Source organism: Panulirus ornatus, chromosome 8 (assembly GCF_036320965.1).
Source record: "Panulirus ornatus isolate Po-2019 chromosome 8, ASM3632096v1, whole genome shotgun sequence".
Lineage (NCBI taxonomy): Eukaryota > Metazoa > Arthropoda > Malacostraca > Decapoda > Palinuridae > Panulirus > Panulirus ornatus.
Window position 1 is genome coordinate 44,407,011 of NC_092231.1, and position 16,775 is coordinate 44,423,785.

Below are 16,775 nucleotides of genomic sequence, written 5' to 3' on the forward strand. Positions count from 1 at the left end.
TTGAGTACGACAGTACGACCCTTGAGTACGACAGTACTACCCTTGAGTACGACAGTACTACCCTTGAGTACGACAGTACGACCCTTGAGTACGACAGTACGACCCTTGAGTACGACAGTACGACCCTTGAGTACGACAGTACTACCCTTGAGTACGACAGTACGACCCTTGAGTACGACAGTACTACCCTTGAGTACGACAGTACTACCCTTGAGTACGACAGTACTACCCTTGAGTACGACAGTACTACCCTTGAGTACGACAGTACTACCCTTGAGTACGACAGTACTACCCTTGAGTACGACAGTACGACCCTTGAGTACGACAGTACGACCCTTGAGTACGACAGTACTACCCTTGAGTACGACAGTACGACCCTTGAGTACGACAGTACTACCCTTGAGTACGACAGTACGACCCTTGAGTACGACAGTACTACCCTTGAGTACGACAGTACTACCCTTGAGTACGACAGTACTACCCTTGAGTACGACAGTACTACCCTTGAGTACGACAGTACTACCCTTGAGTACGACAGTACTACCCTTGAGTACGACAGTACTACCCTTGAGTACGACAGTACTACCCTTGAGTACGACAGTACTACCCTTGAGTACGACAGTACGACCCTTGAGTACGACAGTACGACCCTTGAGTACGACAGTACGACCCTTGAGTACGACAGTACGACCCTTGAGTACGACAGTACGACCCTTGAGTACGACAGTACGACCCTTGAGTACGACAGTACTACCCTTGAGTACGACAGTACTACCCTTGAGTACGACAGTACGACCCTTGAGTACGACAGTACGACCCTTGAGTACGACAGTACGACCCTTGAGTACGACAGTACTACCCTTGAGTACGACAGTACGACCCTTGAGTACGACAGTACTACCCTTGAGTACGACAGTACTACCCTTGAGTACGACAGTACGACCCTTGAGTACGACAGTACTACCCTTGAGTACGACAGTACGACCCTTGAGTACGACAGTACTACCCTTGAGTACGACAGTACGACCCTTGAGTACGACAGTACTACCCTTGAGTACGACAGTACGACCCTTGAGTACGACAGTACGACCCTTGAGTACGACAGTACGACCCTTGAGTACGACAGTACGACCCTTGAGTACGACAGTACGACCCTTGAGTACGACAGTACTACCCTTGAGTACGACAGTACTACCCTTGAGTACGACAGTACGACCCTTGAGTACGACAGTACTACCCTTGAGTACGACAGTACTACCCTTGAGTACGACAGTACGACCCTTGAGTACGACAGTACGACCCTTGAGTACGACAGTACTACCCTTGAGTACGACAGTACGACCCTTGAGTACGACAGTACTACCCTTGAGTACGACAGTACTACCCTTGAGTACGACAGTACGACCCTTGAGTACGACAGTACTACCCTTGAGTACGACAGTACTACCCTTGAGTACGACAGTACTACCCTTGAGTACGACAGTACGACCCTTGAGTACGACAGTACGACCCTTGAGTACGACAGTACTACCCTTGAGTACGACAGTACGACCCTTGAGTACGACAGTACGACCCTTGAGTACGACAGTACTACCCTTGAGTACGACAGTACTACCCTTGAGTACGACAGTACTACCCTTGAGTACGACAGTACTACCCTTGAGTACGACAGTACGACCCTTGAGTACGACAGTACGACCCTTGAGTACGACAGTACTACCCTTGAGTACGACAGTACTACCCTTGAGTACGACAGTACTACCCTTGAGTACGACAGTACTACCCTTGAGTACGACAGTACTACCCTTGAGTACGACAGTACTACCCTTGAGTACGACAGTACTACCCTTGAGTACGACAGTACTACCCTTGAGTACGACAGTACTACCCTTGAGTACGACAGTACTACCCTTGAGTACGACAGTACTACCCTTGAGTACGACAGTGCGACCCTTGAGTACGACAGTACGACCCTTGAGTAGGACTGTGCGACCCTTGAGTACGACAGTACGACCCTTGAGTACGACAATACGACCCTTGAATACGATAGTACTACCCTTGAGTAGGACTGTGCGACCCATGAGTACGACAGTACGACCCTTAAGTACGACAGTACTACCCTTGAGTACGACTGTACGACCCTTGGGTATGATGGACTGGTGTCTGACCACATCCACTGGTTGTACCGTTGCGCTACAAGTGTTTAAAAATACCTGCGTACCCAGTATATAAATACGCTGCACCTGTGCATAGCACATGCGTGCACAGAATACACAAATATGGAGAAATGTTCTTCGCGCACGTGTTTGGACACCTGTAGCCCGTGATGCAGGTGTCGGGAGATGCACGACATGTACCAAGACACTTGTAGCCTCTGGGGCAGGTGTTAGGAGATGGCAGACACACGTACCAGGACACCTGTAGCCTCTGAGGTAGGTATGGGGGAGATGCCCGACACACTTGTCCTGTGCTGTGCAGGTGTAGAGGGAAGCCCTCTGACGCTAGTACCACACCTGCACAGTGTTACACATGTCCCTCACATCTGTACCAGGAGAGCTGTAGCAAACAGTGCAGGACACCTGGCTTCATATAGTCATGGACTGCAAGAACCAAGTTTAAAATCATTCTCCTTTGATGAACACAGGAAAAATGAGGGACATCACTTATCCCACAGCCAACAATAAGGGACATCATTTATCCCACAGCCAAAAAAGGGGACATCACGTATCCCACAGCCAAAAGTTGGGACATCCCTTATCCCACAGCCAAAAGTTGGGACATCACTTATCCCACAGCCAACAATGGGGAACATCACTCATCCCAAAGCCAAAAGTGGGGAACATCACTCATCCCACAGCCAAAAATGGGGAACATCACTTATCCCACAGCCAAAAGTTGAGACATCACTTATCCCACAGCCAAAAATGGGGACATCACTTATCCCACAACCAAAAGTGGCGGAAATCACTTATCCCACAGCCAAAAGTGGGAGACATCACTTGTCCCACAGCCAGCAGTGGGGGACATCACTTATCCCACAGCCAAAAGTGGGAGACATCACTTATCCCAAAGCCAAAAGTTGGGACATCACTTATCCCACAGCCAAAAAGTGGCGGACATCACTTGCCCCACAGCCAGCAGTGGGGAACATTATCTTATCCCACAACCAGCAGTGGGGATATCACTTATCCCACAGCCAGCAGTGAGGAACATCACTTATCCCACAGCCAGCAGTGGGGGACATCACTTATCCCACAGCCAAAAGTGGGAGACATCACTTGTCCCACAGCCAGCAGTGGGGGACATCACTTATCCCACAGCCAAAAGTGGGGAACATCACTCATCCCAAAGCCAAAAGTGGGGAACATTATCTTATCCCACAACCAGCAGTGGGGATATCACTTATCCCACAGCCAGCAGTGAGGAACATCACTTATCCCACAGCCAAAAGTGGGGAACATCTCTTATCCCACAGCCAGCAGTGGCGGACATCACTTGTCTCACAGCCAAAAGTGGGGGACATCACTTATCCCACAGCGGGAAGGAGACGTGACATGTATCCTCCTGTAAAGAGAGGACACACATGACATTTTCTGTTGTGCTGGAGGAACACGTCACATTTTCTGTTGTGCTGGAGGAACACGCCACATTTTCTGTTGTGCTGGAGGAACACGCCACATTTTCTGTTGTGCTGGAGGAACACGCCACATTTTCTGTTGTGCTGGAGGAACACGTCACGTTTTCTGTTGTGCTGGAGGAACACGTCACATTTTCGTGCACACAGACACCAAATTACCCTCTATGACCCTTGGGTATACTAGTATGACCTTTGACCCGACCAATGAGGGGTCAGGTCAAAGGTCAGGCCATCTTATGCACAGGTCGAGCCGCTATGGTCAAGAGGTCATAACAAAGTCTCCTCCGCTTAGGGAGGAACCATTTTCCCGGCGACCTTTCCCCTCAAACGATGACCCCACGAGATGACCCCCCGCCCCCCCGAGGGGCGCCTGCTACCAGCCGACGGTTCTTGGTTCCTCCTGCAGGAGGCTCGTGTCCTACGGCGAGACTCCTGGCTCTCTCAACATCTTTCGTATTTCCTTCAAGTGCAACTTTCTCCTTGCTTCTGGGGAGCGATGTAGGGATGGGGAGCGACCGTGCGTCGGGCGACGTCCATGTTTCCCGCCTTCCCAGAGTCTCCATCACCAGCCGAAGGTGGAGTCGAGGCAGCAGCTTCCTCGACCAGTATATCTTACGAGGCAGCAGCTTCCTCGACCAGTATATCTTAAGAGGCAGCAGCTTCCTCGACCAGTATATCTTAAGAGGCAGCAGCTTCCTCGACCAGTCTATCTTAAGAGGCAGCAGCTTCCTCGACCAGTATATCTTAAGAGGCAGCAGCTTCCTCGACCAGTATATCTTAAGAGGCAGCAGCTTCCTCGACCAGTCTATCTTAAGAGGCAGCAGCTTCCTCGACCAGTATATCTTAAGAGGCAGTAGCTTCCTCGACCAGAAGATCAGGCAGCAGCTTCCTCGACCAGTAGATCTTAAGAGGCAGCAGCTTCCTCGACCAGTAGATCAGGCAGCAGCTTCCTCGACCAGTAGATCTTAAGAGGCAGCAGCTTCCTCGACCAGTCTATCTTAAGAGGCAGCAGCTTCCTCGACCAGTATATCTTAAGAGGCAGTAGCTTCCTCGACCAGAAGATCAGGCAGCAGCTTCCTCGACCAGTAGATCTTAAGAGGCAGCAGCTTCCTCGACCAGTAGATCAGGCAGCAGCTTCCTCGACCAGTAGATCTTAAGAGGCAGCAGCTTCCTCGACCAGTAGATCTCAACGTAAAATGCCTCGTCTCCTCGTGAGTGACACACCTCAGACAGCCAGACTATCTTCTTCGTCTGGTTGCTGATCTCGGCCTACTATCCCCAGCTTCAGGCCACACCCCCGGTAATACCCCAGCAGATAAAACCCCCCCGTCCGGTCAGGACCAATCACAAATTTGATGACATCATGCATCAACACTGCGGCCAATCACACGCTTGTTTACATTGTTCCGGCCAATCAGGTCGCTGCTTGCGCGCCGTCTGGCTATCTCTGGGTACGAGCGGAGATAAGCTTCGTGGAGAAGCAGCCAGCTGATGAATGACCAGTTGTGGAACGGCACCTCCACACACCACCGCCACAAGCTGTGGCAGCAGAGAGAGAGAGAGAGAGAGAGAGAGAGAGAGAGAGAGAGAGAGAGAGAGAGAGAGAGAGAGAGAGAGAGAAGAGAGAGAGAGAGAGAGGTGAGAAAAAAAATAGAGAAAAACTATTTACAGCCGCGGTATCTCTTCGATAGAAGGCGGGAGGCAAACAAAGGTGCGAGAGAGTAAATAAATGGCGACAAGTGGTGTGTGTGTGTGTGTGTGTGTGTGTGTGTGTGTGTGTGTGTTGCGGGGGGGAGGGAGGCGAGTCTACACGGCAGCCAAGCAATAAACAAGACAGCAAGAGAGAGAGAGAGAGAGAGAGAGAGAGAGAGAGAGAGAGAGAGAGAGAGAGAGAGAGAGAGAGAGAGAGAGAGAGAGAGAGAGAGAGAGACGGGCCAGGCCAGGCCAGGCCGGGGCTACCCTCCTCCAGCCTGGCCTGCCCCAGGGCGCGCCCCTCACAACTTCCATTTGTCAGTGATGTCCCCACCAATATAACATCAAACAATTTTAAGATTAATCTCAGGCGTGTACACACACACACACACACACACACACACACACACACACACACACACACACACACACACGCTCACGTGAAAATAAATGGATTTAAGTATAAGTTCTGTCAATGCAAATAGGATATTATTATATGCAAAATATATACTGATGATAAAAGTAATATTTATACGATGAGGAGAAAACCTGACATAAATTAGGGATCCTTCTGGTCCTACCGAGATGTGACACACACACACACACACACACACACACACACACACACACACACACACACACACACACACACACATTCTCTCTTCCTGGCGTTACCTTGCTAACGCGGGAAACGGCGAATAAGTATGAAAAATTCTATAGACAGCTAGAAAAACATATAGATATATTATATGATAAATCTATGATGAATGTTGGTAATGATGAATAATACTGCTCAGTAGTTTGGTCAAAGTAAACGAGTGAAAAAAAGAGTTGTTAGAGAAGGTTCAAAGGAGCGTGACAAATATGGTGTCAATATCACGTAAAGTAAATCCCGAGGAAAATCTTCACATTTTCGATGATGCGTCCACAGTGGTAGATAAAGAACATGGGAGACACATAGGAGTCATTGATTACAAAAAAGAAATATGATCAATTTCGAGAGTCGTGCTCAAGGGTCGTACCGTCATGCTCAAGGGTCGTACCGTCGTGCTCAAGGGTCGTACCGTCGTGCTCAAGGGTCGTAACGTCGTGCTCAAGGTTCGTACCGTCGTGTTTAAGGGTTGCACCGTCGTGCTCAAGGGCCGTACCGTCGTGCTCAAGGGTCGTACCGTCGTGCTCAAGGGTCGTACCGTCATGCTCAAGGTCCCGTGTGCTAAGGTCGTACCGTCGTGCTCAAGGATCGTACCGTCTGCTCAAGGGTCGTACCGTCGTGCTCAAGGGTCGTACGTCGGATCAAGGTCGTACCGTCTGATCAAGGCACCGTCGTGCTCAAGGGTCGTACCGTCGTGATCAAGGGTCGTACCGTCGTGGTCAAGAACATCAGATGATGGTAACCCACTGGTGTAAAACTCCCTACCCCCACTGCAAAAAAAAAAAAAAGAGAAAAAAGTTGGGGGAATCACATACAGACAAACACACACCAACACACACAAACACAGAAATATAATACTCCTCCCCCCCACACTCTACCCCCCCTCCCCCCTCCCCAACGCACACACTCATCCGTTGCAGCGACTGCGGGGTTACGTTTCTCACTGAACATACCTAACGCACTCTCTCACCTCACACACACACACACACACACACACACACACACACACACACACACACACACACACACACACACACACACTCACCTGCACCAGACGTTAACCCGTCCCACCCCGACATGAAACACACTCGTCTACCAGAAACACAGACTTTCGAACTCCGTGAACGCACTCACTGACCCGCCTCCAACTCCAACGCACGCACTTCAGGGTCCAACCAACACCAACATCACCCCAGGTCAACACACCCCATCACAAACACACCATATCAACCCCATCACCGCACTCTTACACACACACACACACACACACACACACACACACACTGCCGACAGACATTCACAGACCTAGATAAAAAAAAAAGAGACAGACTCTACCCTGATCAACATACGGCTACCACACCAACATACTCTCTCACCAACATACACTCCCACATCAACATACGCTACCCCACCAACATATTCTCTTACATGAACATACTCTCCCACAGCAACATACACTCGCACATCAACATACTCTCCCACATCAACATACGCTCCCACATCAGCATATTCTCCCACGCCAACATATTCTCCCACATCAACATATTCTCCCACATCAACATGCTCTCCCACATCAGCCGGGGGGCAGGAGGTGCCACTGAAAAGTTTCTGTGTATATCAACCTTCTGAGCACGAGAGTACGACCACTGAGCACGAGGGTACGACCACTGAGCACGAGGGTACGACCATTGAGCACGAGAGTACGACCATTGAGCACGAGGGTACGACCATTGAGCACGAGGGTACGACCACTGAGCACGAGGGTACGACCATTGAGCACGAGAGTACGACCATTGAGCACGAGGGTACGACCATTGAGCACGAGGGTACGACCACTGAGCACGAGGGTACGACCATTGAGCACGAGAGTACGACCATTGAGCACGAGGGTACGACCATTGAGCACGAGGGTACGACCACTGAGCACGAGAGTACGACCATTAAGCACGAGGGTACGACCATTGAGCACGAGATAGTACGACCTTTGAGCACGAGGGTACGACCTCTGAGCACGACAGTAGGATCTTTGAGGACGAAGGTACGACCAGTAAGCACGAGGGTACGACCCTTGAGTACGAAAGTACGATCATTGAGCACGAGAGTACGACCTTTGCGTAAGACAGTACGACCTTTGAGCATGATGGTATGATAGCATGGCTACTGACCTTTACCTTGCAGGTCAGGTCAATCACCGAGCCATCATACCTAAGACTCGCAGAGTCGTACCCAGGGGTCGCACAGTCGTACTCAAGGGTCGTACCGTCGTGCCGGAGAGGTTTGGTACTGCAGTCGACGTATCAACGTACAGAGAGAGAGAGAGAGAGAGAGAGAGAGAGAGAGAGAGAGAGAGAGAGAGAGAGAGAGAGAGAGAGAGAGAGAGAGAGAGCAGAATTAACCTAACCTGTCGGAAAAAATTACGAAGTCTTTACGTTTCGCTTCACCTGGCCGGGCTAACAGCAAACTCCACTATGTTAATATGGCCAAGAATATATCCGTACTTTAGAAGTGGATTAAGCCTAACTTATTACTTAATGCTAGCGCTATAACTTCCAGCTATAGTATCTCTCTACAGCTAAAGTATCCTGCTGCAGCTATCGTGTATCTCTATAAAGTTATAGCGTTTTTTTGTTTATTTCAACAGCTACAGCATCCCGCTACAGATATTGTATCCTGATACAGCTACATGATCCCGTTACCGCTATATCATCCCGCCACAGCTATATCATCCCACTACAGCTGTATCATCCCACTACAGCTGTAGTATCCACCTGCAGCTACATTATCCCGTTATAGCTATGGTATCCACCTACTGCTATATCATCCCGTAACATCTCGAGTACCGTCCTTCAGGTATAGTATCCTGCTATAGCTATATCATCCCACTACAGCTATATTATCCACCTACATCTATATCATCCCGCCACAGCTACAGTATCCACCTACAGCTATAATATCCCGCCACAGCTACAGTATCCACCTACAGCTGTAATATCCCGCCACAGCTACAGTATCCACCTACAGCTATATCATCCAGTCACAGCTATGATATCCACCAACAGCTATGTCATCCCTCCACAGCTATGATATCCACCTACAGCTATGTCATCCCTCCACAGCTATGATATCCACCTACAGCTATATCATCCTTCCACAGCTATAGCATCCGAGAGGTAGACAGATATAGTTAGCTGCGGTGAAGGTATGCATCTGCTAAAATCCTATGATCGCATCCATTCGGGTCTAATTAATGCAAATGGAATATAATACTGCATATCAGCGATCGAATCACCCAGTTACGGGCGGTCGGCCAATCAGTAAATCGTAAGCTCGTTAAGATAATGTCCACGAAGGGGAGAGAGGAGAGAGGGAAATATTTTCCATCAGTAGACATAACATCTATTAGCAGAAACATCGGAAGTTAATTAAATGTCGTATATCAATCAAATCCTAATTGTCTGGGGGAAGGTATCAGGACGATCTCAATACATTAAGGTAATCACAACCAAATAGTGTGCACTCAAGCAACTCATACAGTGGAAGTGTCGTACCTTAGAATACCTACAGATGGCAGAGGAGGAGAGTCATTGGTAAGCTGTCGTATGTTGAAGAAATTGTAAAGTACAATCTAGCTAGACACAAGCCTGTTCTACTGAAGGAATAAGATACGGGTATATATATATATATATATATATATATATATATATATATATATATATATACAAACATGGTGCATAGAAACGCGCACCTTCACAGAACATACAAACCTCCAACAGCCAGGATCGAACCCGGGACCCCTGTGCAAGAGGCGGGAATGCTAACCGCTAGGTTACCAGGAGAGATCTTTGTGTACAATTATGTTCAAGAGTATATTGGGTGGGTGTTACCGGGCTCCGCCTGCAAGGGGTTACACCGCGAGTGAAAAGTCGTTACTGGCGAAGCTTGTATCACTGGCAGTACGTACAGTCTCGTTAAAGAACTTCTCATCCCAAAGGAGACTACATTCCCCTGCTACTGGGAAGTAGCGCAGTCTTGGGCATCAGAAGCCCTTAGAATGAGGTCCCCGGTAACGCAAGGCCTGTTTCACAGACAATGGTTCTTTGGGGAAATCATAAAGAAATATAATAGACATGTTGAGGTAAGTGAGAGATCACCTGATGTATCTGGTGATCATAAACCATCAGCTACCATCTATAAACATTCTGAGAGGCTGAAAGGCACCTTGAACTCATTAAACACAAGTCTGTCACGGGATTTTGTCTAAGGAAAGATTGATTGTGATCTACAATATCAGGGTTTCCAAACTTTTCTCCCATTCTTTGACGCCACAGAAGCCTCTAACAACCCCCCCCCCCCCATAAAATAACCCCATAGATCCACCCCCCCACCGCTCATCTACCTCCAATCAAGCTTTCGCTGAACCTTAAGTATTTTGCCATAAGACAAGCCTACAGAGAGAGAGAGAGAGAGAGAGAGAGAGAGAGAGAGAGAGAGAGAGAGAGAGAGAGAGAGAGAGAGAGAGAGAGAGAGAGAGAGAGAGAGAGAGAAACGCAACGCGATGCCAATGTATATGCTCCTCTTATTTAACAACGTACGTACACACAGTTAAAAAAAAAAAAAAAGTATCTTAACACCTTCTGTGTGAAACAATATGACACCTACAGACGAAGGATTTCGAGATATTCCCATTGGTCTGGCCTCACGCTGGTAGTCCTGCTTTCATGGTATTGTAATAGATCGATCGCTAGCGGCATTTCCTATCATTTGTCAAAATAAATGTACCATAGGTTTCGTATTCGATGGAAATAACTATAAAGCAGGGCTACCACAGTTATTAGAAAATCTGTCTCACAGTCAGGCTTACCAACCCTACCGAGACAACACACGTCGTACTGATCTTTACGAAATTCATCGCCACCAGTGGGAAAGATACCTTCTTTTTTTTTTTCTAATTTCTTCACCAGTACGTATGTAACACTTTAGGTTAAAGGTATCAGAGACTCACTTTTAATATCATCCAAGGAATTCCCCAAGAACTGAGATTATTTAACTCGAAAGACGTTCCTCTCTGTTGGTATGGGAACCTGCACACACACACACACACACACACACACACACACACACACACACACACACAGCTGAGGGCGGCTCCCGGCACACATCGTTGAAAAGACAGTAAAATGTACACGTTTTCTTTCTCTCATACATCCGTATGTCTGTATTACTAACGACAGAAAATGCAACCGAAATCAATTCCAGAATGAGAATATAAAAACATATATCAATTCTGTCCCAATCATTTTTGTTTTTATTAGCAGTAAAGGCAAAACATTTTTTTTTTTCATGTTTCTCATTAATAAATCATCAAAAAAGAAATTATAATTTCAAATAAACTGCCTCCATCCATCACAGCTTTTGACATTAGTGGCCCTAAACAGTTCAATGAGGAAAGTAAAGGGATGGTTAACATCGTTTTTAAAAAGGGGTTATAGAAAAATAATATACTTCATCATGGACGTAAAACGCTGGTATTTTGGCTCGATAATATTGTGTGTTGAAGGGAGACACTCCCGACAGGTCTCGGGGTTCGAACCGGTTATTACAAGCACCTTGTAGAAGTCTGGCCACTCCCGAATCTCAAATTGTTAACTCTAGAAAAAAAAGGGGGGGGTGGAGGAGAGGAGAAGAAGAATTATCAAAAGCTTTCTCGTGTCAGTCTGGGTGACAGCATCCAAAACACTTCTCTCTCTCTCTCTCTCTCTCTCTCTCTCTCTCTCTCTCTCTCTCTCTCTCTCTCTCTCTCTCTCTCTCTCTCTCTCTCTCTCTCTCTCTCTCTCTCTCTCTCTCTCTCTCCCTGTTGCCAGGAGTGGCCAGCTCGAGGTGTGAAAGACGTCAACAGAATCAGAGCACTGTTGTTGGCAGAGAGACGTCTGGCCCCTCACGCCATCTGGACCAGCTTGTAATTCAATGATCTATTCTTACTTACGTCTTGAGCATGAGGGGACGACCGCTGAGCACGACGCTACGACCTTTGAGCACGACGGCACGACCTTTGAGCACGACGGCACGACCTCTGAACACGAAGGCACCACCTCTGAGTACGATGGCACGACCTCTGAGCACGACGGCACGACCTCTGAGCCCGACGGCAAGACCTCTGAGCACGACGGGACGACCGCTGAGCACGACGGCACGACCTCTGAGTATGATGGTACGACCTCTGAGCACGACGGCACGACCTCTGAGCACGACGGCACAACCTCTGAGTACGATGGTTTTCACATGATCACGTCACTGCAGGACAGACGGGTATGTCCTTTTACCATCGTTCGCACATGTTAACGATTCTAAACAATTATCAATCCACGCTAACAATCGAACTGCCTTGCCATGGCATATAAGATGGTCAACTACGCCCTTATAGACAATTAATCTCCCTTACACACATCATCATCCAGCTGGCGATAAGTTGTCTCAGAACTCCGGGTCCAGAGACAGACTTCTCTATTTGCCTCTGGCTCAACAAATGTTTGAATTGCAGGACACAAATTTACATACACATCCCCCCCACGTGTATGCAGGTTCACGCCCCCAGCCTCTCCATTCATCTCGGCCACCAGACCAATGACATCACTCCAAGTCTCTTGTCACACTTCATTCGCAAGTCTTAGTTGACTAAGTCTTGAACTTTCGTACACACGTGTATACGGGCATGTATACGTGTATACGAGCATGTATACGTGTATACGGGCATGTATACGTGTATACGGGCATGTATACGTGTATACGGGCATGTATACGTGTATACGGGCATGTCATATAAAGTGTACACGGACGTGTTATAAAAAATAGTCACATTGAGGCATGTCATAAACACGTATATGTGCATGTCAGGAAATATATGTCACAAAGGGTTAAACTGACGATTTGATAAGATATATAACTGGAAAGAATATACTTAATTCACACTAGTGTGCCCTACAGAACGAAAGGCAATGAAGACTAAAATATTTTACCCTCGAAATCAAAAGACACAATGCTTATGGCAACAGAAAACAGAATAAACAACCGGCGTCCCGAATTGTATGATATATTGCTCGAAGTCATTATTAATACTTTAGATCGCACGGTGGAAAAAAAAATATCTTCAGTTTCAGGACAAATACTTAAAAAAAATCGTACCATATCATCCAGGCTGTGGTGTGGAGCTACGGGTTGCTGCCTTTAACAGACAGATTGAGCAGAAGAGCTAAGTAGCGTTTTAGTCCAAACTGAGTTGTGGGGGTAGAAGACCTCCCAAACCATCGTAAGGTATACGTAAGGTTATGTAAAGTGCCAGACCCAGCTGTGGGGGAAGAAGACCTCCCAAACCATCGTAAGGTATACGTAAGATTATGTAAAGTGCCAGACCCAGCTGTAGGGGTAGAAGACCTCCCAAACCATTGTAAGGTAAGGTTGGGTCGTACCATCAGGTTCAGAAGTCGTAATGTAGTGTTCAAGGGTCGTAACATCGTGTTCAATGGTGGTACCGTCGTGTTCAAGAATCGTACCATCATGTTCAAGGGGTTGAAGTGTTAGTGTGTCGGGGAGGTGGCTGGCTAACTGACTCGCAACCTAACCTCTTATGAGACTAATTCCTGCATCACTTGCCTAACGTGTGATGTTTCACGGTTACTCAACATCTCTTACTTCAACAAGTATTCTCTTACCTGAATTAGCTGTAGTTGTTTGTGTTTTGTAGGTTAAACAACTGTACTGTATTGCAGAGTATTGCATTTTATCTTATTGTATTGCACGTATTGTATTAAGGATACCTAGATCTGGGGAGTCATTTGACTTTATATTACGCTCAAGGGGTCGTATTTCGTAATTTGTTTCCTACAACTACCCTAAACACTTGAGCACGACGGTACGACCCTTGAGCACGACGGCACGACCCTTGAGTACGACGGTACGACCCTTGACCACGACGGTACGACCATTGACCACGACGGTACGACCCTTGAGTACGACGGTACGACCCTTGACCACGACGGTACTACCCTTGAGCACGACGGTACGACCCTTGACACCACGGTGCGACCTTTGAGCACGACGGTACGACCCTTGAGCACGATGGTACGACCCTTAATGATCAAGAACGTAGTCCTTTGGTTGACGTAATGTGATGAAATATTTGTCCAAATATCTTACATGGACAACTTTTCCTCAGAATCACATCTTGTCGCCAATCAAACAACAAATAGCGGAGATGGGAAGGGAGAATAAAGCACATGTCCTGGGTGTAAACACAGACTACTCACGTTACTATGTCTTTGACAGACGTGTAATATTTTCATCATAAAACTCCTGGTGGGATGTAAAAGCCGAAACCCATTAACAGATGTTCTACAACTATGTGACACCCGGTTTTACCAGCGCACAGGTCCTCTAACAGACGGCTAACAGTGACTGAAAAAAATAAGCCTTAGAAGTGCTTTTTGTTCAGCAATATTAACAAGTGAAAAGTAATAAGGCAGTTTCTCGTATACCTAATTGCCTTTCCAGCTTTGAAAGGTAACGTCAGGAAGAAACGAACAATGGCCTCGTCTGCACAAATCCACTCTAACTGTCATGTATAATATACCGATACCAGATCCTGTCATTCATATTACTCCATTATGCAACTTTACATTTTCAAATTGCTATCATGATCAGTATATCTTGTATATCACAGATCTTGCATGTCCTTTATATTATAGATCTTGCTTATGAACTGAGTTCTGATGCTCTGTACGACATCTTGTCTTTTAAAGTACACTGGTCACACTCTGCAATATAACTATAGTGCTTCCCATTCTCCCAGAGGACGAGGTATCCCCTGGGTCCACTTAGGCCCACCTGTCACCCTCTTAAGTCGATGTATTGTACCCACTGTCCCCTCTCTTCTTGCCTCCACCACCTATCCCCAGCTACGTGCCCTTCACCCAAACTATCAAAGAAACGCCATGTCTGCGTATCTCTTCGACGATCAAAGCCTTTCAAATTGATCAATGGCAACTTTACAACTTTATTGAGTCCTTCAAGATTCGCGAGGCTATAACCTGGCATGGACCCTTGTCCTCACATTGCCTACAGGAACGACTAATATTTCTAAACGTCTTCGGAACTTCACTTAATCAAATGCCTGAGAGGCGTCCAGAAATAGTGCCGTGGAGGAGGAGGAGGAGCCGCCACCCCTGAGTGCAAACTGAGACCCAGCTTTCATTCAACTTGACTGGAAGCCAATAAGGATGTAATCGATCAGCTACTTTATTAGTTTGTTCAGAGCAACAATCGTCCTACAGTTGTCAGGAGATGATGAGGATGTCCTACAGTTCTCAGGGGGGGTCGGGAATGGAAGCTAACAGTAGATGATTATATTGTACTTTGGGTGAGGAGGCCAGAAGTGTACACAGTCAGGTTTAATGCAGAGTTCGTGGCGCTTTGTGCCTTAAACTTTGACAAATATGTCGGCGTTGTTACGTACAGCTGCCACGTTTGAGCAGTCTACACCACGACTGGAGGTACAAGGGTTCAGAAGTCGTCTCCCAGAGCCTCACCAGCGTGTGTGGCACTGCTATACTGTACATGGCAGAAGATACTGCCTACACCACTCTCGCCTCAGACGTCGTCTAGGACGCTCACTTGTTTGCTGCTGGAGCCACAGTAATAGTAGTAGTGGTAGTAGTAGCAGTACTACTACTGTTACTACTACTACTACTACTATTACTACTACTACTACTATTTCTACTACTACTACTACTATTTCTACCACTACTACTATTATTACTACTACTACTACTACTACTACTACTACTACTACTACTACTACTAATAGTAATAATAATAATAATAATAATAATAATAATGATAATAATAATAATGATAATAATGATAACAATGATAATATTAATACACTCATCTGGCCACAACCTGTCTTCTCCTCCATCATCAGTTGGCCACAAAACATTCCTCCTCCTCAATACTCAGGTGGCCACAACAACATCCACCCCTCTTCTCCCCCCACAGCAACGGCCATAAAACTCCCCAACAACAGGAACGATGATGTACCTAACGGAGCCACGGCAGTAGGCGGGGAGGGGAGAATGTGGAGAAAGGATTCTGAAGAAAGGTCTGAGTAGGTGAGAGGTGCTGGGAGAGCGCCCTCCCTCCTTGTAAAGGTACCCGTCCCCGGGTCCTCTGGCAGAGCTTGGTCTGTCCCAGGCTGGGTTCGCTATCCTGCCCCTGCTCCATGGCGGCCCTAAGCATGTATGTCCTTAGTACTAACGAGGCTTTCCGACCAACTCCTGAGGAGTACGTGAAACCAAGAACAACGGCTCTTTCTGACCACGGGACCCCTTGAGCACGATGGCACTACCCTGGGGTACGGCGGTATGACCCTTAAGCACGATGGTACGACCCTGGGGTACGGTGGTACGACCCTTAAGCACGATGGTACGACCCTGGAGCACGGCGGTACGACCCTTGGGTATGATAGTCCGGCCTTTGACCACAGAATCCAATGAGAGAGGCCAGGATGTGCAGCAAGGCCTTCATGCTGTTCACAAATCCACACTCCTTCAAGGACAATAACTCATCTCTTGGTGGCTACAGTAACCTATTCTTCAAGTGTTTACAACTCACCAAGAATACAAAATACAGAGTGTCAACCGACCAATGACCAAGTACTATATCCACTGCACGCTCCGTGCTTGCCTCCACCTACCCCCTGCTATGCACCTTTCGTCCACGCTGTCAGAGAGATATTTTGTTAAT

The 16,775-nt window shown here is 47.4% G+C and overlaps 1 protein-coding gene across 2 annotated transcripts in view; it reads right to left on the reverse strand.

The window, feature by feature from the left end:
• Positions 1 to 16,775, reverse strand: part of LOC139749922 (BMP-binding endothelial regulator protein-like) — a 225,596-nt gene that overhangs the window by 194,465 nt on the left and 14,356 nt on the right. Inside the window, exon 1 of one of the 2 annotated variants that reach the window (XM_071664336.1) lies at positions 4,862 to 4,905. The exons of the other annotated variant lie outside the window; for it this stretch is intronic. The gene's annotated coding sequence lies outside the window, so the exon portion shown is untranslated. Of the gene's footprint in view, positions 1 to 4,861; positions 4,906 to 16,775 lie in introns of those variants that run through there. 2 annotated transcript variants of the gene reach the window in all.